We start from the raw sequence: 22,699 nt of genomic DNA on the forward strand, positions 1-22,699 counted from the left end.
TGTGCGGGTTCTTGCGCTGTGTTTCAATGACTGCTACTGGCTGGTCTTCAACATCAGTTTTATTTTCTTCTTTGACCTCAAAGCTGAATTAAAGCAGGGTTTGTTTTTTTTTTTTTCCATTTTATTTATTTTTTCAGCATAACAGTATTCATTCTTTTTGCACAACACCCAGTGCTCCATGCAAAACGTGCCCTCCCCATTACCCACCAAAAGCAGGGTTTTTTAAAAAAAAAAGTACATCATGAAAGGATTGTCCCCCTCATTTTGTGATTTCTAAAATAAATAGTATTTATGATTTTTAAAGTGTCCTTTGGGACCTCAGACATCAGGTTTTATGGATCATCTACAAGGACTGAACAGAGAGTGGGTTCTCTGTCCCCAAGGTCGAGAGTCCGGCATGTTCTCCTGAGGGTCTCCCTTCTCAACCCACCATCGGGGTCTCGTGCATCCTTAGCATTGGTCGGCCGTGGACCCGCAAGTTCTCCCTGCACCGGTCTGTTTCCACTCCCTGCGGTCTGCAGTTCAGCGCGTGGACACCGTGGTCTGTGGCTCCAGCAGTCCGTGGGCTCAGCACTTCCCCGTCATGGAAGGCTCTTCCCTGCCCCTCAGGCTCCCGCCTCCACAAGCCTCCATAATTCTTCCACTTCTGACTTTCCAGGCCACTTCCCTCTGTGCGAGTCCCTGGCATGTGATGTTCAGAATTCAGGGCTGAGCTTTGGTTTTGCACCAAATACAAAATTCTCTCTTTTTTTAAAGGCTTGTTTATTCTAGATTACATTTTCTCTTCCTAAAGCTTCTTTCTTTTTTTGTTGTATTTTGTTTTCCTCCCTCTTCATTGGGCAACTCAGGGGCAGAGCTCATTTCTCACGGCTCGCGCCCAGTGTCCGCCACACCGACTTTCTCCAGTTTTCTTTGTTTACAGTCCGAATCTCTACTCCAACCCTCACCTCAACATCCAGCCATTCCGATGTGTTTGGGGACTTCCCTTCCTTTAAATGTATGATTTTCTGTGAACCTAGATTTTTTATTTACGTAAGGAGTGGTGCTGTTTTTCACATGGTGCTCTCGTTTGGTCTCTCCATGGGCTGTGTGTACCTCTAGTCCGCTGCTCCTAACTTCTGCACATTGTCTCCCCACTGTCTCCTTATCTGGTCCCCAGCCATGGACACCTCCATTACCCCCAACTTGTTGCTACTTCAGACTCTGACAATCTCCAACAAACCCCTCTTTCCTGTCCTGTCTCAGACCATGGGAGAATTTCTCTGGATACATACCCAGGAGTGGACCTCAAGCAATAAAGAAATCTAGGTGGTCCTCTGAATCACGACGGCTCCCAACAGTAAGCACGTTCCCTAGCCCAACATTCCAGGCAAAACTTGGTGTTATTTAGTGTTTTAATTTTGCCAACTCAGTGGACCTAAAGAGAGATCTCACGGTGTTCTTGTTCCGTTTTTCTTGTTCCATAATTATCAGTAACTAAGTATTTTGGGGGCTTCCTCTTCTATGAAATAACCATCTGCCCGTTTCATTAATATTATTTTTGTCTTTTTCTAGTTGATATCCACGAGTTACTGCTTTCTTTAAATAAGTCCTTTGCTTGTTCCATACTTTGCAAATGTTATCTCTCATTCTGTTGCCTGTCGGCTTTGTCCAAATGGTCTTTCATTGAGCAGGATTTTTTGTTTTCATGCAAATTCATTAGTTTCTTCATCTTTTAATTTGTGTTTGTGTAAGAAGTCCTTCCCAACCCCAAAGTCACGACGAAAACCTCCTAGAGTATCTTCCCTTGATTTTATAGTTTGCTTGTTTTTCACGGGTCAGGTCTACCAGAGTCCAACTTTACATTTGATATTAAGTCGGGATCTGACTTTTTACCCTCTGGAGAGAAGGCCCAACATTATGTACTAAAGAGGCCATCCATCCCCACTATCTGGTGGGGTCAACTTTTAGTTTCCATACAAAATGGGGCCTGCTTAGGATCTCTCTGTTTAGTTCCTTGTTTTGTTTGATTTTACACATACATGATACCACCTTTATTGCTCTGGCCTTCCAATATCTGAGAACATAAGACCCCTCCTTGTTCTTCTTTGTCAAAGTTATCTTTGTGTCCAGTAATGTTTATCAAAGTCTTTTATAGATTTTTATTATTCTATAAAAATGTTAGAGTAGGTATATCGAATTGCTCAAATTGTCCAAATGGGATTTTTATGGGGATTTAACTGAATTTATAGATTAATTGGAAAGAGACAAGGGTGGCGAGCCTTCCCACATCCTCAGTCGTCTTAGGTGTCTGGCCTGTGTGGTAGGTAGAGCAGGTCAGCTCACTCTTAGTACCTGCCATGGTAGCTTTCAACCTGCCACACGATTCTGGCACACGATCGTTTGCTCCTCTTGGGGGAGGCCACCAGAAACATCTGCAGGGGTTGCTCACTGTCCTACCTCAGAGCCAAACCAACAGGACACGTGGTCACCTTCTCTGTTCCATAGGGCATCATACTGGCCCACAGAGGCCCATCAGCTGGCCACAGAGGCCGCAAGGAGTGGTCCCCAACACCATGCGGAGAACAGCTGGGAGCCACAGTTCACAAAACGGGAGCACTACAGGAGAGAGACAGACAGGATAGACTGGGGCAGAGAGGAGACAGGGGCATGGAGATGCATTTGGGCTTGAAATAAGTATGGACACATGAGAAGAAAGCGGGATTGATGACCCTCGGGGGTGTCCTTCACATGAGGGTTAGTATCCTACAGTACCTCCCCCCCCATGTCTACCCAGTGAGCCCCAGGCACGTGCCCAGTGACGTCATCACAGTTGCCCACACTCACCCTCCTAGGGAAATTGGAGTTTCTGAAATGAGTTCCGGTATCTGGAGGCCATAGGTTCCTGAGCAGGGAAGCAAGGTTCTGCCCCTTCCACAGAAATAGTTCAAAATGGACTCTCCTTTTGTGCAGCAGATGCTGGGATGTGCCACCCGGCTCCCGTGTCAGAATGCAGGATTGATTTCCCCCGTTGCTGAGGTTTACACCTGCAGGGTGCTCAGTCATCAGCCCTCTTCAGAACGTGCCCTGGCCGTGCCATTCAGGATCACTGTCCTTTCCCACAGCAGTGCATCCAAAGGCTGGAGAACATGGGGCATGAGGCAAGGGCCATGGGGCAAGGCTCCTTTACACAACTCAAGACCACTCTGAGAGACTGTCCCAGCCTCAGATTATCTCTGGGATTGGCTGAGATCTTCACGGAGATGCTTCCAAGCTGAGCGTCTGCTCCTCCCTCCGCACGAGTTTGTTCCCTTCCCATGACAATTCTCCATGCTGAGACCACTCCCGAATAAATTTCCTACGTGCTGCATTCCATGTGAGGGACTGCTGCACGGGAGACCCAACCTGGGACATCTTGTACTCAACCTGTGATCCCCATGTGATCTCTGTGTCCCCCCCACCCCCCTCTAAGGCCCCCTCCCCAGAGCAGGGGAAATTTGGCTGTGGAATCAGGAAATGACACATGTTTTTTGTTCAGAGCAGCAGACAGAAGTTCTGGGAAGGAGCACCCCATATTTCTAGAGGGTGAACCGTTGATCCCTGTTAAGAGGGAGAATGATGTGGTGCATCCAACCACCCTAACTTTAGTGGGTGGGTAAATAACACCATGAGAAGGCCACTTCCGCTCATTCATCTCAACCAGCAATTCCCAAACCAGGGTCAGCGTCCCCAGGGGCTCATAAGAACATTTCAGCGAGGACCCAGAGACTGGTCCTACAGACCTCAGTTAGCTACTTGTTGCGGTGGGCGTGTGAAAGGATCGCTCCTCGGCGCTGCTGCTGCTGGGTGCGGCGATAGCACGGAGGGTGCTGGAGGCAGCGGGCAGACCGCCATGTGGAAGCTGTGGACACCCAGGACTCAGGATGGCTCTAGAGAAGAATGGTGTCCGAAGTTCTTCCCAACAAGCCCAGGTGACCCTTCTGGGTGCAAAGTCAGGACTGTGGGATGTTGCGTATTAAGAGCTGACTGCTGACCGAGCCCAATGCTTGGAGGGAGGTAGAGACATGGACAGTGTGTTTGTAGAAGCAGCAGGGACTCCTCTGAGCGCTCCTTTTCCTCTGTCATGGCCAAGGTCACATTCTGTCATAACCCTCAGGGCTTCTGACATCCAGAACGACACGGGAGACACAGCAGAGCTCCACCACAAGGCCTACAGAGGGTCTCGCACAATCCTGAATCACAAGCCAGTCACTCTGTGGAGTGTGGCAACATCTCTTGGGGGAGCACCCTTCACCCTCTCTCTGACCACAGAGCACTCCCCTGGTTGACCTGTGGGGAGTGGCAGTGCGGAGGTGATGGCTTTTCTGTGTCCCACCCCGTGGGACAGCTGTTCCTACCAGCGGGCCAGCGCGCCTCCAGCTGGAGCTTCTCTCGAAAGGACAGCGTATCATGGCGAGAACGTCCCTGCCCGTCAGGGGTGGGGCGGAGTACGTTCCCGCCCCCCCACCTCTGCCACGGCTCAAATCCCCTCTGACTGAGAGACACTCCTGTTTGCAGCAGAAGAGGGCCCTGGGCACCGGTTCACGGTCTCCGGAAATCCAGCACTACTAGGTCCCGTGAGAGCGCAGATCCCCCGGATGACCCCACCCCATTCCTGCTCTGGCCATCGCAGCCTATAACCAGGGAGTAGGGAGATTCCGGCCGAAGCCTGGTGTGTAGACTGTCTAGTTGAGCCATCCCTCCACAAGGACTGTGGCCACTATTCAGCCCAACACTGACACCGTCTGGATGAAAACAGGAACAAACCATAGTTGCCCGAGGGCTGAGCTCAGAGCGGTCTGGCTGGTGATCACTCGTGAGCCCTGGCCATGAGCCCTTTGGCCAGACAGTTGGGCTGTTCTAGAGAGATGAGCCCCATGGCTTGGACAATGGGAAGGTGAAGGGTGGTGAGTCCTGAGTGGACCCTTACGGGATCAGGATGTGTGGGGGACATCCGAGTTTGCCTGGAAGAGCCGCAGGTGGTCCTGCTGTCTTCCATGTCCGGCTCATAAGCCACGGGCAGCCCGAGCACTCAGGAAGGTGACACCCTAGCTTCGGGATGAGCCCTAGCAACTGACCGTTTAGTAGACACAGCAAACTGGATGCCCAGGAAGTGGTCACTATGGTACCCAGGTGGGTGACTTATATCCAAAGATGCCACCTGCCCTTGAAACAGGATGACCCTGTTAATGTGGTTAGAGCGTGTTCTGTGTGTGCTGAACACCACCCATGGCCACTGCCAGAGGACTCTGGAGCCACTCACCAGAGCTCCCAACCTGTGAGGGACTGGCAGATTGATCATGTCGGCCACCTCCCTCTGCATGAGTGTTCTAGCTATGCCTCGGTTTGTGAGGACGACCCTTCTGGCCTCGCCAAGCTTCCCCGTCTCCACGCCGTCGTCATCAGGAGATTAGAGAAGCTGAGCACCAAGTACGGATGTCCTTGTCAAGTAGACAGTGATGGGTGCATTTCCAGGTCATGATGTGCAAGACTGGGCGAATGAACTTGACTTTGAATGGAAGATCATCTCACCTATAAGCCAGAAGCAGCAGCAGGGCTAATGGAAAGGAAGAATGGAACATTAATGCAGCAGATTAAATTAGCAATAGGTAAAACCACCTCGGCAGGATGGACGACAGTGCTGTCCAGGCTCTAACACATTTGAACAATCAACCAGAAGGACCAGTCGCCCCCCATGCCAGACCCCTGCCGGGACACCCAGCAGCATGAAGGTGTTGAAGTCACAGGATACAGCTGTTGCCTCCACTCCCACCATGCATCAACGTGCCAAGCTGGTGAGAGCACCAAGCCCCATCACACCTGGGAAAGGAGTCATCTGCTGGAATTTGCAAGCAGACATCCTGCTGGGATGGGTGAGTTTCTGCCAACTTCTGGGCAAGGGAGAACCATTCAGGCTCCCTGGGATCCCAGTGTCCTGTCACAAGCCAGACCTGTTGAAATGTACCATACCTAGCATGGCGCATGCATGAGTAGAAGAGGGGAGCAGGTGGGGGTCCTGGTCTGCCAGATCCACGCCCCAGTCCTCCTCATGCCTGACAGTGCTACGTCCTCTGGCCAACACGCACAGTATATACAACCCGGTCAAGTCCCTACAACTGCCAACTTCCCTTTCCTCAAGGCCACTGTTGGGGGAGTGTTCTGTGTACCAGTGATTCGATCATCTGTCCACCATCCTTGTTCCCTCCACTGACTTGGAGGACATCGTAGCCCACATAGAAGCCCTTCCTAAATTCGCCCGGCAAGCCTTAAATGATAACCAATAAACTCTGTCCTCACTGAACACTGAGATGGCTCTAAGGAGAAGGGCTGTCTTCCAAGTAAGATATTGGACGATATTGCCCCCTCGCAGGGAAGCACCTGGGCCATTACCTAAGCAGAATGTTGTGTGTTTATACCTGATGAGTGAGCTAATGTTTCGTCTTTATTGAGTGGCATGAAGACACACATGAACACCCTGAGTGACCCTACCCCCAGCCTAGGGGATTGACAAATCAATAGTTCAGATTGTGGGGCTCTTGGTGGAGAAAGTTGCCCTGATTTTGGCCATTATTGTCGTAATCGACGTTTTCTCTTGCATATGCCTGTGTTGTTCCTGAGGCATCTGCCCCCGCTGTATCCAGGGAACCACCAAAGGAGCCACTTCCAGGCCAATGAAACCCCTTGCTGATGCCTCAGGACCCCTTGCAGAAGGAGGGGCAGTGTGAGATTAAGAGCCCTGGCCATGGACCTTCACTGAGCCCTGGGGAACGCCATCACACAGGTATGGTGCTGGTTGACCCCCGAGCAGGACCAGGTGATGGAGGCTCCTCATCCCCTCCTCTGTCCCAGGAATGTGGGTTCTGCTTGCCTTTCCTGCTCCCAGAGACTGCCCCGAGGACACAGACTTGGGATAGCAACGTGGCACTGAGAGCACCTTCAGGCGTATGTGACCGACCCCATCAGGACCTCTATATACTTCCAAGATGCTGCCAGGCAGGTGCAGGAATCCCCTCATCTTCCTGCTGCCCAGGACAAGCCTCACAAGGAGGTTTTCTTTGCTTATTAAACCTGTCACCTCCCAACCTGGCGTGGCTGCCTTTCTCGGGTCTCTCCCAGTCCTCGAAGTACGGGGCCGGTTTCAGATTCCACGTGAGCAGCTCCCCGGGAGGTTGTGAATCTATAGCAGCGACACTCTTTGTCACTGGTTGTCTGACCCTGACCCACGAGCCCCAGCCTTGTGGCTCAGAGCTCCTGCTCACTCCAGAGCATGCAGCAGCCCTGGGGCGAGTTATGTGGGTGTGGGACGTTCAGGACAGGATTTCTCAGCATAGCGATTCTCGAAAAGCTTTGATGGCCGTGCCTCCTGCGTCGCTGGGTCTCAAGTGAAGACACAGAGGCTCCGGACAGTGCATGCGGTAAGAGGTTGTGCTGCAGGGATTTGGTGTTGGACAACGGTGGGAACAGCCATGGCGGTGGGAGACTGGCTGGGTGTCCGTCTGGTGCGGCAGCCGCACGTCCACACAGCAGGCGGCCAGGGGACCGCAGGAGCCAGCGGGACCCACGAGGATGAGCTGGGGTCTGCACAAGCCTCCCGGCACCTCCGCCAGCCACTTGGATGAGGGCGCCCCTCAGCTCGCTGTGAGCCCTGGAGTCAGGACAGCGGAGCGGGAGATCCGAGGGAGCCAGCGGATGAACTCCAGGAGAGCAGAGCAGAACCGAGCCTCGGGGCCGCTACACCCCTCCGAGCCAAAGAAGAGCACAGCCGCTTCTCCACGTCCTCCTTCCAAATCCTGCGCACACCTGTCCCGTGGCCCATGCTTGGCTGGACCCGTGCAGAGCAGGGGGTTGAGGGAGCTGAGTCCTTATCCAGCCCAGTGACACTATGTCACCTTCCCCACCTCCCGCCCTAGCCCCCTGTCCCGGAGCTGGGGACGTGACCACACTGTCATCGAGTTTTGTTAGCCAGAGAGACTCGGGGCCGAAGCTGACTCCACTAGCCGTGTGTCTTCAGGACAATGACCTGATCCCACGGGGCCCGTCTCTCCTTCTTCGGTGACGTGGGGAGGTTCCCACCTGTCTTGTTAGAGGGGCCTGGGGGGATCGTGAAGAGGGGAACCCACCCTCCAAAGCATCCGTTCTCCCCTTTCCATGGGTACTGACTCCTAGATCTACTGGAGGAAAGATGACATCATATCCTTGTTATGCGACACCTGTTGCCCCTTCCTCCTGACGGCGTCTCACGGCTTCACCGCAGCCTGGGGAACAATAGAAGACATGTCCCGCATCATACACAGGTCCTGCCCCAACCACAGGCCTTCCAAAGGCAGGGCTCAAGCTGAGCCAAAGAGTCTGTGTCTCGTGGGCCCCCGCGTCCGCCTGGACATCCGGCCGTGGCTGGGCCCTTGCTGCCGTGGGGGGTCTAGACATGCAGTCATCCCCCCTGGGCTTTTGGTGGACACCTCTCTCCTGGGACTGCTTGTTCTCCGTCCTGGCTGCCCTCTGGAATCACAAGGACGAGAAAGTGCGGCTGCCTGGGTCCTCCTTCCAAATCCTCTAGGAATCTGGGGCGATGCCTGGAAATCAAGATTTTTAAATTCAAATTATTCCCCAGGTAATTCTAATACTCAGACAACCTGAAACTGCCCCAGTGAGATCCTGCGGGTCCCCCCATGGACTCCTGACCCTGAGAAGGGACCGTGGGCTCATCACTACGATGTACCCATGATCTCTGGTACTCTGATTTTCTTTGGGCCCAGAGGAAAGAGGGATGGGTAAACCCTATTAGGTCTTGCATTCGTTTGCTAGGATTGCCAAAACCCAGCCACGGCCTGGGGGCTTCAACAGCACAAATGTGTTTCTCTCAGTTCTGGAGGCTGGAAGCCTGAGATCCAGACGGGCCCTGCCTGTGGCCTCTGCCCTTGACCTGCCCATGGGCTCCTCTTTCTGGCAGACTGAGCGTAGCTACAGGTGGCTGCTGCCCTCAGGTATGCACCTGCCTTCTCCCTGCGCAGAAGGACAAGGCGAGCATCACACACCGATTCCTGTCCCCCCTACCTCTGCAAGCAACAGACCCTCAAAGGGAAGCGACGTTCTCAGGGCTGACCTTTGCCGGGACGCTCCGAACGGACCCGTCCACGGCCACCCCACCCACGGCCACCCCCTTGGAGCTGCTGATACTGAACTTCAAAGATACGCTATGTGTGGCCTGAGGGCAGACGGTCAGAGACGAGTCAGCCGAGACCTTCACCCTGGGGGAGCGTCGCCATACACGCAGGAGTCCTCCTGACCCCGGGCTCAGAGGGACGTGTAATTTACGTGACAGACGGCAGAAGGTACTGAAGTTTACAAAATCACCTGGAATCGTTCCCTCTGCGGCATCCCGTGTGCCCACGCTGGGACGGGCAACCCTAACCCCACCAGCACGACTACCCTGATGCATCAGAGTCTGAGATAGCGGGCGAGGGCTCGCACTATGGTCTGTCTCCCCCACTGGTCACTGCTCCTCAGAAGGGACATTTGAGACAGAATAAGGCACAGTTCAGTAGGTGAGAGTTCAGGAACAGGATGGTACCACTTGGGATGAGCAGGAGAAGAAGCCCAGAAATACGAAAAGTCCAACCTGTCTAGAGAGTGTTATGGATGGAATTGTGTCCCCAAATTCCTATGTTGAAGCCATAACCCCCAGCATGACTGTATTTGGAGACAGGACCTTTAATGAGGTGATTCATAAATGAAGGTCTTAAGGGTAGGGCAGCCAGGAGCCCTGCGTCCCATACTTCACCAAACCCACCCGGTGTGGGTGGCATCCTGGGGAGAAGAGACCCCCTCTGAGAAGGTCATGTCCAAACTTCACAACTGGGGCGCCTGGGTGGCTCAGTGGGTTAATCCCTTTGCCTTCAGCTCGGGTCATGATCCCGGGGTCCTGGGATCGAGCCCCGCGTCAGGCTCCATGCCAGGCGGGGAGCCTGCTTCCCTTTCTCTCTCTGCCTGTCTCTCTGCCTGCTCGTCATCTCTGTCAAATAAATGAATTAAAAAAACAACAAACTTCACGACTGAAAGGGAGAAAGTCTTTTCTGTAACTGCCGGCGTCCAGAAAGGCCATCGTGCTAGCCCACTCTTGTTCACACAAATGTCCCTGCGGGGTCCTACCTCCTGAGCACGATCTGGGGAGCAGAACGGTTTCTGAGTCTGACGACGTTCGATCAACAGGAGCTCTGGAACCTGCAGGCTGAGCTGCGGTTTGCCCTGCCAAGGCTCCGCGTGCGAGCTCTTATCTTTCAGAAGCAGGCTGCCAGGGTCACCCTGAGCTGGCTCCGGGAGCCGGGACCCAGAGGTTCCCCAGTATGCCACTGTCCTCCTCCAGCCTGTCACCGTTGAGGGATCCTGGGCTCACAGGAGCCAGGGACCAATGGAAATCCCAGCAAAGAGAACATCCCACGCCAGGATAATTGCATTTTGATGGAGAAGTTATAAGGGGATCCCAGACCTGCTACGGGGTCCAAAGGGAAAAAGTTTTCGTGGAATCTGGATATTGAAGCAAGAAGGGAATTTGGAGATAAACTTGGTCGAGGATCCCCCCTTTGTGGGTGGACAGTGCTCACCCTGAAAGCAGGGTGAGGGACCACGGAGGGGACAAGAAGATGTACACGGGCTTTGAAGGCAGCAAACCTCCCCATGATGGACCCTTTGACCTGGCAGGTGCTTCTGAGGGTCCCCCATCATGGTGGCTGCCAGCCGGCCACACCACCATCAAGGATCCTTGGTCAAGTCTGATCCCACCTTTGTTGATGAGGAGAACTGGGGGTCAGGGTCATGAAGTCACTTGGCCAAGCTCACCTGCTTGCTGGGGACAGAGCTGGCATTGGCTTCTGGAACATCTCGTCTTTCTTTCTAGCATTAGAATACTTCTGGCTGTTTAATTGCGCATGTCTTTACCACCGGATCGCAAGCTTTATGCAGGTGCTGTCCCATCTGTCTTCATCACGGCAGCCCCTGCCCCAGCAGAGTCCCCGGAACGTGGCAGAACACTCGGTAAGTACTTGTTGCCTTACTCACTAGACCGTGAGCTTCGTGAGGACAGAACAACAGCCAGCGCTTGGTAAGAGCTGGCCGGTGCCAGGCACGCTCAAAGCCGTTTTCTTTGTGCATCGTTTAAGCCCCGGAACCCTGAGCCACTTTCCCCATCGTCTTCTCCCGCTTAGAGAAGACAACGCAGCCCAGAGAGATTAGGTAAATTGCCGGGATCACATGGGAAAGGGCAGCCCCGTACCTCTTTCTATCCCAGTGCCCGCTTCCCCCACACCCGGCCTCTCCACGCGTCTCCTCGGATCCCCGCTTCGAGGTGCTGACACGTGGCCGTCACCTGGCCGTGTTCCAGAACTAGGGTCACGCCAGCCGCCGGGAGGGCACGTCCACAACGGCTCCTGCTCAGGCACAGGCAGTCCCGCTCGCGGAGCCACATGGTGGACGTCGTCCCAGCCTGAGCAAGGCTCCCTGTCCCTCTGGCTGAGAGGAGGGCCAGGTGGGCTCTTCCCTCTCCCCGCGGAGCCCCCGACTCTCCTGAGAAGGAGTCCAGGCAGGAGGGAGAGAGTGCCCCCTGCTGACAGGGTCAGGCACTTGCTCAGCGTTGCAGGGACAGCAGGGAGAAGGGGTCGCTGGCGCCGGCCCAGAGGACACTTCTCCCGTGGCTACGTGGAGTGCGGATCAAGTTTAAGGCAGAGCCAGGTGAGCACAGAGGCCCGAGCAGCGAGCACCTCACCCTGCGTCTCCTCCAGCTCAGGTGCCCCCTTGGCCATCGGCAGCCTCCTCCTTCTCCTCCCACTACCGGGTCTGTGTCAAACGCACCCCCACAAAGATCGCATCACCTGGTGTTGAGTGTCATTGTCCCCGGAGACAACGGCCTGCTCGTCAGAGGGGCGGCCAGGGTCTCCCATGAATGAGGCTCGCGTGTAGCTGCAGAACGGGCATCGTAGGCTGCCAGGGAGGGCAGGTCTCCCGGCCCCCTGTGTGCTGGCCAGGAGGAGTCCTGTGACAGCCGTGAGGGGCGCTTCAGGAGACTCCCCGGCCAGGGGGTGGTCAGTGGGCAGCCTCCCACGGCAGCACCTCCAGGACCCCTTGTTGACGGAACCTGTGCCCCTCCCCGGGCAGCTGCAGCCAGCGAGCGCAGCAGGGGCGCGGCTGATCCTGGACGGGGCACCACCGAGCCGAGGCCTCAGGACGCCGGAAGACGTTGTCTTTCTGTGTCTCTGGTTCTTGTACCCAGTGAGAGTGTCGGCCACCCGGGCTGACAGGAGAGCTGGGCTGTGACAGCCTGGAGAAGGGGCCATTACTGTTTATGCTATTGTGTAAAGCAATGGGGAATTTTATCCCCTAGAATTCCCAAAGGTGCCCGTGGGACTCTGCCTCCCAGGACACAAGGTACAGCACGAAGGTCACGGGCCTGCAGGGGTGTGTGTGAGAGATCGGCCAGGGAGAACCCAGTCAGGAGAGGCCTAAAAGGGCAGAGAAGAGTACAGGCGAGCCCCATGGACTAGGGCAGAACGCGAAGGGTGTGGGGCAGAGAGAGAAGGAAGGAAGGAGTCACGGACCCAGTGCCTGGCAGGGAGGCGCGGAAGGAGGCCGCCCCGGAAGGACACGTGCCCCCCGGTCGACGTCTGAGAGCTTCAGCTGCGTTGTTCCAGCAGCCTGCTGTTTCTTGAAATGGGACTCGGCCCAGAGATTGGCTCGAACAGTAACATTCAGTCACGCCTTGTGTGGCTCCCTCCTCCCTCGTGCCTCGAGGACTCACCGAGCACCGTGGGTCCCACCGTCACACCAGGTGCGCTCAGCTGCGGAGACCTAACTCGGCGACCAGCGTCATGCTGAAATCTGGTCTGCAAGGCACGGTCACGTCCGTCCGACTTTTACGTACTCAGCTCTGCCTGGGCTGCCGTGACGTGAGCGTGGTTGGGCGCGTCGGGGTAAACAGACAGGGAGGCAGCACCTGCTGTGTGGCCGGCCCGGGCGCTCGGTGCCACGCTCCTCGTTTAGGCTTCGGATCAGTGGACCTGGCCTGGGCTCAGAGCCCATCAGGGGCCACTCAAGCAGGACGCTGCTAACAGGGAAAGTGAACAGAGTCAAGATCATCCACGGGTCCTTTCCAGCCCCGGTTCCAGCCTCTGTCTGCCTCTGGCTGAATGGGGTTTCTGAGAAAGTGTTCGAAGGGAGAGGGTCTGCTGGTAGGATGCCTTGCTTCCTTAAAACCGGTGAGTTCGTACATAAGAACATAAGACGGCTGTTCAGGGCAGCGTCGACTATAACAGGGAAGAACCCGAAACAGTGAAATGTCCACGAGGGGCCTGGTTCAGTACTTCGCCACACGCCGATACAGTCACTTAGACAATTCCTCCTAAATATCTGCGCTGCTTGGGAAAAAGGGGTTTATGCCACGGCAGGATAAGGAACGCAGGCACATTCAAGTTCCCCAACCTTTCTTAAGACACTCAGCAGCGATAAAGAAAGGCAAACTCTTGAAAAGGAAGAAGCTGCAACACTGTCGCTCTACCCGGCAGTTCTAAATCCGGTTTCAGACCCTCTGGCTCACGTAAGAGAACAGAAAGAGGAATGTGTGAGGAAATACAAGATACAGTTAAACAACAACAAAAAAGTAGATCTGTGCGTGATGATGAAGAAATATGCCCACGATATAATGTTTTGCCTGGTAAGGAAAGCAAATGGTAGGACAATGTGTCTGGAACAATCCCATTTGCTTAATTCAATGACAGATGTTGTCTTTAGGCTTCAGCTGGAGCCCCAGAACTGAGAACAGTACGTGGTGAAGATCCTGCGCTCTAAGACGCGGTGCCAACTCGGTTTGCAGAACGGAGGAGAAGATGGCAAAACCTGCCCTGCAGCCCAGACCTGCCCAGCTGGAGCCACACCTGGCCTGCAGCCCATACCTGCCCAACCACAGCCTAGAAAGGAAAAGACCAGCACCTGACGGGGAGTTTCAGGTTACGCATATGAGTAGGGTCTTGTCATGTTTTCTTTCCCGCATTAGAAGCCAACCAATGAAAGACCCAAGAGGATAACTCGCAAAGATTAGGGGTTCCCCCAGGACATGGAGCCTGGCTACTCACCCCCTTCCTGAGTACTGGCTGAACGTGGCCCTCCGAGGGCTTGCCTGGGCGCATGCAGCTTAAACACACCAGTTCCCCAGGACTATGACTGCTCCCTGCTGGCTGGGGCTGGCTGAGGGGCGGGTAGGGAATCCAGGAGAGGGGCTGGCAGTAGGCAGGCCCATCTCTGCCACTCAGTGGGGTGAGGATGTTTCCTCCGGTTTCCCAGCAGCTCAGTGGACACTCTGGAAAGTCACCCTACTGGGACCAGTTTGACAAGATCCACCCACGAAGGCTGCCCACCAGAGCCAAGGGGCTGCACCGGTACCTGGAGGGGCAGGAGTGGAGTGAGGGACCCTGGAAACCAGCCAGCAGGAAGCTGCACCGTGAGAGCCGTCCTATGACAGACCCCTCCAAGGACGCATAAGTCAGCCTCAGCCGGAGACAACCGCAAAGCCACCACTGAGTGAGAAGAACGTTACTCCTCTTCCTGTATCCGCAGAAGCGGGGGCGGAGGGAGAGAGACTCCCCTCGCCCACTACTGGCTTCTGAGCCACAGGTCAGTGCTCTACTGGGGGTGAGAGGCGCTTTGAACTGGATGTGACATTTAACGTGAAGCCGAATGGACAAGAGCATGTTTTTCATGTCTGGAGGTGACCAGAAAGCTAGTGTCTGCCCAAGGCAGTCCTCAGGGGCCAGGTCAGAGCAGACGTGGGAGGAAGACGAGGCGGTGTCTTGCTTCAAGGCCAGTCTGTTTCTAAGCCTTCCACACACGCGGCAGCTGCCCCTCTCTACGCACCGGAGAGTTCGTTCCGGAGGGACACGACGCACAGTGGCTGCCTCAGCACCTGGAGGGACAAAGGGAGAAAGACCCATTTTCACGCATCTCAAGTCCTTCAAAGTTTTCCTAACAGCCTCGTGTTATTCTCTAATTTAAAGACTGAATTTTCTTTCTTTTTTTTTTTTTATTTAAAAGATTTTATTTATTTATTTGACAGACAGATCACAAGTAGGCAGAGAGGCAGGCAGAGAGAGAGGAGGAAGCAGGCTCCCCGCTGAGCAGAGAGCCCGACGCGGGGCTCGATCCCAGGACCCTGAGATCATGACCCGAGCCGAAGGCAGAGGCTTAATCCACTGAGCCACCCAGGCGCCCTAAAGACTGAATTTTCTAAAAATACAGACACGTTAGCCAACACGTCTCGCTCAGAATGCCGTAGCCTCCCCACCAGCGAGCAAGTCTCAGGAGACGGGTGTGTTCGGGGCTCGCTGGTGGACCGGCGTCTGCGGGAGAAGAGGACGTTCTGAGCAGCGCTTGCCAGCTTCCGGGGTGCACATACTGCAGCCACAGCGGATTCCAAACTATCAGTAGTTTAACCAGTGGCTCGCCAAGTTCCTGGCTATTCAGCGAGCAGCTGCGTCCGGCCCCCGCACACCACAGAGCGTGGCGTGGGAGGCAGTCGCCGGCGGCTTTCCCTGGCAGCTCATCCCCAGGCTCTGTGACCCACCAGCTGCGGGCAGGCGTCGTCCACCCAGGAGTAATGAGGGGTCACCAGTTCAAGAGCAAAATGTTGGGGCACTCCGGCAGGCCAGCCCCCGGACCCCAACAAGCTGCTTGTTTGAGCCAAGTGGAAGATTCTAGGAGGCCTGGGAGGGCACCTGCAGGCAGAGGCTGTGTCAGGAGAGACAGAGGAGCTATGCAAACCCGAGCCTTAGCAGGGACCTTTGCAGCTACAGAGCTCCCCCGAGCAAGGATGGGGGGATGTCGGATAGTGAGCGCTCCGAGCACCCCATGTTCGCACGCCGCGATCTGGCCATCGGGTCGTAATGGCAGCAGGAACGCCGACACGGCCCGCCGCTGAATGAGCGTCTGGTCGGGGCTCGGAGCTCACCATGCACTCCATCACCGTGCACAAAGCGCCCACTTACTCCTCACCGCTGTATGAGACAAGGACTCTTATCATTCCCACTTTGCAGGAGAGGAAGCTGACGCGTGGGTTAAATGGCTTGCCCGAGGCCCTCGAGCTGGCTACCCTGTTGGTCCCACTGAGATACCACCTGCTGCTGATCCTGGAGGAAAGCTGGGTTTCTCCGAGGCTGCACTAAGCCTCAGAGGTCAGTGAGGCAGAGTCCCCGGACGGCGAAACGGGGTCCACCAGCAGGTGTTGAAATCTGACATGAAGTGTCTGGATCTGGTAGCCGACTCCCTGTCCCCACTCAGGAAAGACTGCCCGCCTGGCTGCACCTGCTTCCTGGGCAGGGCAGAGCAGAGCAGAGCAAAGGCACTTTCTATCTCTGCTGTGTGCCCTTTGGATACATCCTTCCATCCGTCCAGCCTTCAGTCCATCACTTTTAAAAATAGAGAATTAAAGAACGAAAGACCTGCATATTGATAGACCCATTTCTCTATCGGTGCAGATACCGGAAAGCCCAGGAAAATGAGTCCATGCTTAAGGGAACAGGCATTCTGCAGGTTTGTATGGCTGCACTGGGCAGAACTCAGAGGGACGTCGTCGACACAGCCGTTCGGTACAAACAGGTGAGTTTGTCAGAGCTCAGAAGCAGGAGACGGATCGGTGCAGGAACAAGCCATCCCACAGGTTTTCAGTGTGCCTGCAGTGTCCAGTACGGCACGGGGTCTGGGGAGAGCGCCCAGGAGCCTGCTGTCACAAGGGCGAGGCCACAGGACTCGGGTCACCCTGGGTTGGAGCTGCAGCTCTCCCGTCACGTGGTCCTGGCGGGTCATCTCTGAGCCTCTAGTTACTTGTCTTTCAGGCTTCTGTTGTCACGGGAAGGGGTCAAATGACTGAGTTCTGTACGCTGATGCCTTCGAGGGGTTTCCTGGAAAACCTGCTTTCCCGATAAAAATAAGAGAGGCCAGGTGGGTGGATGACGGGGACAGTCACCCTACTCAGAGGTGCCCTCAGCTCATAGATGGAATTGCTAAGACACGAGTAAGAAAGAGGTTGGCCCGGGCCCAGCCTGGACCACAGCCAGACCCCTGACTCTAAGTTCAGGGCTCTCTACAGGTGTGGCAAACCCACAGAGATGTGCTGTCCTTCCCAGGACACAAAATAACACAAATTACCTCCTCCCGGGGAACAGCATGTGGCTGCTGGGGACCTGCGTCCGTCTGGTGAGTAAGACGGAGCTCAAGAGGGTGCTGAGGCATTCTGTGGAATGGGGCAGGGGATGGAGCCAAGCTGGAGGGGTGAGCCTGCTCACAGCTTCTGGGAGGGGCTGGGACACCACACAGCCTTCTGTCGTCCGGTGCTGGGCTTCCCGCGACCAGCAGCCACTGAGTTGGTGGGAACACAAGCCAGCAGTCCAGTAGTCGAAGGAGATGAGGGGCAGGAATCAGCTCGCTACCCTTCCCAGAGTGGGGTTCAGCACTTACTGAGAGTTGACCCCTGGCTAAGGTTTCACGTGTTGCTTCACTTTCGAAACAGCCCCCAGCGCTGGTATGATTGTGTTTTCCTCACTTTACAGAGGAAGGACCCCCTAAGGGGGCACGGCCTGGTCAGGGCAGGCTCCAGGCCACAGATCTCAGCCCCGGCTCTCCTGCGGGTCATCTTCCCAGGCAGCCCCCAGCCGCCGGCCCCGGCCCTCCTGCTCTCGCGTTTCTTCTGGCTCCCACGCAGCCTCCTGCTTCTCTTCCCTGGGGCCTTGGTGGCTCAGGAGAGCATCAGCCAGCTGGGATGTGTCCCTCTTATACATACAAGGTGACCTCCCAGAAAGAGACTCGGGCTGGGGTTTCCTGGAGGAAAGAAAGTGGGCCCCCTCCTAAGCACCAGCACTAACACTCACACTGTTTGCCGGGCGGGCCAGAGTGCTCAGATGCCCTTGAATGACACCCACACCGGCAGGCGGTTGTGTCTGGTCCATCCACACTAGCTTGTGGGCAGACGACCTCTCTGACCTCAGTTCCCTCGAGTGTCGAATAGGGGCAAGATAGCTTCCCACACACGTGGCTGTGCGAGGGCGCCTGCCCACCAGAAAGCAGCCCACAGGCCTGTCCTCACTGCCCCGCTGCTCCTTCCTGCGGGCTTCCCAGACGCACCTGCCCCCTCGTCTCCCCGGGACGCAGGGGGAGGACTCCGGGGCTCCCGGTGGAGTTCTGCACAACCCGGGCTCCATCACCTTTCCCCACGTGCTGTCAGTTTCCCCTCAGACCCAGGAGGACACCTTTCTGTGTCTGCCTCTATCCTTTGTGGCCTTTATCCTTTGTGGCCAAGGACCCGTCCTGTCAGCGGCGTGCCTGCAGGGGGCAGGGCCACCGTGGAGTTGGGGGGGCGGTGAGGTGCAGGAGTCAGAGACACACAGAGCCCTGAATTCCGGTGACGAAAGACGAGTGAGCTCTGGGCGTCCGCCCTACAACACAGGACCTCCGGTCAACAGGGCTGTACTGCGCGCGTCGTGGGCAGACCTCGTGCGAAGTGTTCTTCCCCAACAGGAACAAAAGCAGGAGGAGAATGAGGCCCTTGGAGGTGGGCTCGCATGGCCGCTCCCGCCGGCGGGGGGCAGAGCTGCACCGCGGAGTCCCCGGAGCCTCTGAGGCCACCACCGACCTGGGAAGGAGGGGCGGGCGCAGGGAGTGGGGGCCGGTGTGCAGAGGAGAAGCTGTGACCGGAAGTCAGGAGGGAGGGTCACCAGGGAGACTGCTAGGGGCAGGCCTGGGCTCCAGGACGGGGGGGGGGGGGGGGGGGGGGGGGGGGGGGCGGGGGAGTGGGACCCAGTCCTAGTTCAGGGCCTCACTCTGTGCTCTCGTGTTCCTGGGGCTTTGGCCAGTCGTGTCACCGGCGCATCTGAGGGAGGACACTGGGAGAATCCAGGCTGCAGCGGCGGCGGTGGCCACACAACAGGGGATGGACCGGGCCGCTTTGGCAGTTCAGGCGCACAAGTCCATGGTCAGGGTGCCCGTCGGCGAGAGCTCCCTCCTTGCGTGTCCTCACCTGTCGCATGCACGGTGCAGGGGTGGTAGGGCAGGAGGGGGGCTCTGCCGTCTCCTTTCTTAGGAGGACACCAGTCCTGTCCAATTAGGACCGTGCCCTTATGAATTATTCAACCTAAATTACTTCCTCAAAGGCCCTGTCTCCAAACACAGTGACGTTGGGGGTTAGGGTTCCACCATATGGATTTTGGGGGGAAAGAGCTCGGTCCATAGCAGAAGCTAACAAGAATGCCTTCTGATAGGGAGGTTGTGGGAATTGCCTAAAAGGGAGTCTGATAACAGAGCACATGCCTGTCCACTCCTGGGCCAGAGGCCTGTTTAAAATTCAAGTTCCTTGAGGCCCAGACAGGTTCTGGGGAGGAAAGGGAGCCCCGTGTTTAGGCATACTGGTGCGTCTGTCCTTGCTGCCTTCCCAGCTCACCTGGGCAGGGGCTCCTTCCCCGGGAAGGTGAGCCCCTCAACACCCCAGGCCTTCTTCCCGAACATTCCAGCGAGACAGCCCGAGACGGGGCTCTAGGCAGGACTTGCGGTGGGCAAAAGCCAACAGGCAGAAGCTGGGAAGGGGCACGTGTTCTCCCCTCTCTTCCCGCTGGAGATCCATGCGGGGGCGGGACTGCCGCACGCAAGCCTTCTTCGCGGCCTGTCTGGGCAGGAACCGGAACTGACACGAAGAAGGAGGAGAGCTGGAGACAGCCTCGAGCACAGAAAGCAGACGGAGCCCAAGGCCGGGACACGGGGACCCACCCTGGGAATCCCAGCGTCTCCCCAGAAGGCTGCAGATGGGGTAGGTGTGGCTGCAGAAGGAGCTTCAGTAAGAGCCAACGGCTCCACTCACGCTCTCCGACACTGCACTCGCTTCCCTTCCCGTGAATCTGCCCAGACACACGTCTCCATCCCCGTGTGAGCCGCCGTGTCCACTTACGGAGCCGCTCAGAAGCCCAAAGCAGCTCACAGATGCAGCCACATGCTTCCACTGTCTCTGGGGGGCTAGGCAAGGCGCGCAGTGTGACGGACAGCCGTGGGGGACGAGGACGTCAACATCACAACCGCCTACGTTCGCATCCTCATTTTTATCATTGGCTCAATGGCCCACACTTTAACTCTCTGGGGGGTAGGCTCGGAGCTAGCTACGGTGGGGGCCACGTTCAGTTAGGCTGGGTCCTGGCGCCCAGGAGACACCTCATCGAGCTGGGGACACAGACTAGTCAGTAACACGTATGACGTGCTCAGTGTGTGCCTGCCGCTTGGTAGGTTTTCAAGGGGCCAAACAGGGCTCAGGTACTCTGGGAGGGCTTCCTGCAGGAGATGGGCTTTGAGTTGCAAACTGAATACAAAGTAGCAGTCCGAAGAGCACAGATGGGCGATGCAAGCAGAAGGTAGAACCTCGGAGGCAGGAGCCCGTGAGCAAATGCACGGAGGAGGGGCAAGTCATGCCTCCTTGGGGCCCGGCGGCTGTGCTGACCAAGACCAGGCCAGGGACAGCACGGGAGGGTCTTGAATGTCTGGTGGGGGGAGTGGAAAGCGCCTGCAGCTGAGCTCTGTCTCCACTTTGGAGCTAAGACCTACCATTTTTTGACTTGTCTCTGCACACCGACTTCCCCTCCGCACACTGTCCCTGCAGAGATTAGACCAGGGACTGGCAACCTTCTGTACCAGTGTCGACCTGACTCAGAGCAGAAGTTCCTTCTTGCTGGGGCCTGGGCTCCTGCCTGCTGCATCCGGAAGGTGCGGCCTGGATCTGTGAGGACCCTCAGCGCACCCCTCCCCCGGCCGTCACGTCCCGGCTCCCCGGCTGTGCACTCATGTGAGATCATAAGTCACAGTGCCATAAACCACTCCGGAGTGTGTAATAAGTGAATTATTTACCAATGACCCTAGCTAAATGTTCAGAGGGATAAATGATTAAGCCGCAGATCTGTCAAAAAGTTCCCATAAATAAGTAATTCTGTGCCGCCTTAATGGGCTTTGTAAATTACTCATTCATGCCAGTGCGGATCGCTCTCTGGGGTAAACCCCTCCCACCTGCTGATTTACTGCTGAGGTCTGGGCAGGGCGGGACAAACCCTGCCTGCCAGCTGGGTCGACTGTCCAGGTGCCAGGTTCTTGGAAGAGCTCACCCGCCCCTGCCGTGTCACCTCCCAAGAATGGAGGTCAGAAGTGGACCGGCTTTCTTGGTCGCCTGGAGGTGCGTCCTGTAGGGTGACTGTGGGGCCAGGGTGCTCTCCTGCAGGTCTTTGCTCTGTGAACAGGCCCTTAGTACCTCCTGTGCCTCGGGCTCTGTGCTCGATGCTGGGAAGCCAGAGGCCAGACGTGCATCCCTGGGAGCTCAGTCCGATGACAGAGACGACATACAGTATGGTCAGTGTCTCTCTGGAGCACGGGGGCGGGGGGAGCTGTAGTCAGCGAAGACACTGGGAACATGCCCAGCACGGGGGTTCTGAGTCTTCACTGTGCCAGGTTGGGCGGGGGGCTGGTTCCCCCCCAAGCTGAGGCAGGCTGAGCTGTGCAGCTGGGAAGACAGCCCCACAAAGGCTGACTGCAGGTCGGCCGAGGCACGTCCTCCCCCGGGGGATGCAGGCTGACGGTGCAGCTTCACCTGGACGTGGCCGGTGCCAAGTGCATCCTGGCTCCCAGAGCTGTGGGCCGGAGCGGCACATGCACTCCCCCATCTCTGGCCGGAGCAGGTCCCCCAGCGACACTCCAGCTCAGCAGAGACGGGGAGAGAGAGGGACGTACGGACAGCCCTGATGCAGACCCCAAGAGCAGACTCTGGCTCTGAACTCACCGGCTGTGCAGCCTGGAGCGGGCTCCTGACCTTCTCCATCTTCCCGCTTCTTCTGCTATAGGATGGGGATGATCCTAACAACGACGGTTTCTTGGAGGGGTTGATGGGATCATCCGCGTTCTGTGCTCAGTGCCTGGCACGCGGTTTGTGCCCGGTGGCTTGGTTGGCTGTCGTGACTAGTTTCTGGCAGCAGCAGCAGCAGGAGAAGGGGGGAGGGTGAGGACTGGGTCACGCCCACGAACACAGGCACAGGCGCACATGAACACAGACCTTGCTCGGTGAGCGTGCTCTGGGGACAGCACCCTCCCAGCGCCCATGGACCGCCGCACAGACACCAACCGTAGCCGGCAGCAGGCAGGGACAGGGCGGCAGCTCCTGTCCTCCATTGTCCACACACACGCCGAGTGTCCACCAGGTCTGGTCACACACCCACTCCGGGCCTCGGGCGCTGCCTCACAGCAAAACCAGAGTGACTGCACCACCCAAGGACCATGCTCCGGGCTGGGATGCCCGCACTCGGGGCCAGGATGCCTGCGCTCCCCTTCAGGCTCAGGTCTTTGAATGTCCACTCCGACCGCCACCATGCCAGCCCTGAGCAACCGGGGCCATCTCCTGCCCTGGTCCTGTGCGGCTCAGGCCTGGACCTCCCGTGGCTCTGGACGAAGAGGAGGAGCATCAGATAGGACCTGGGCTTCCTCTGCCTTCCCGGAGGCCAGAGACATCTGTTTCTGGAGCTCTCGCGTCAGCACAAAATGTGTCCCAGGGAGCGGGAGCAGGAAAATTATGTAAATTGGCTTGTCTTTGGGGAATGTTTCAAGCCGGCTCTTAGAGGCCCAAACCCATCCCTGGGAG

The sequence above is a fragment of the Meles meles genome, chromosome 17 (genome assembly GCF_922984935.1).
Source record: "Meles meles chromosome 17, mMelMel3.1 paternal haplotype, whole genome shotgun sequence".
NCBI classification, from domain to species: Eukaryota; Metazoa; Chordata; class Mammalia; order Carnivora; family Mustelidae; genus Meles; species Meles meles.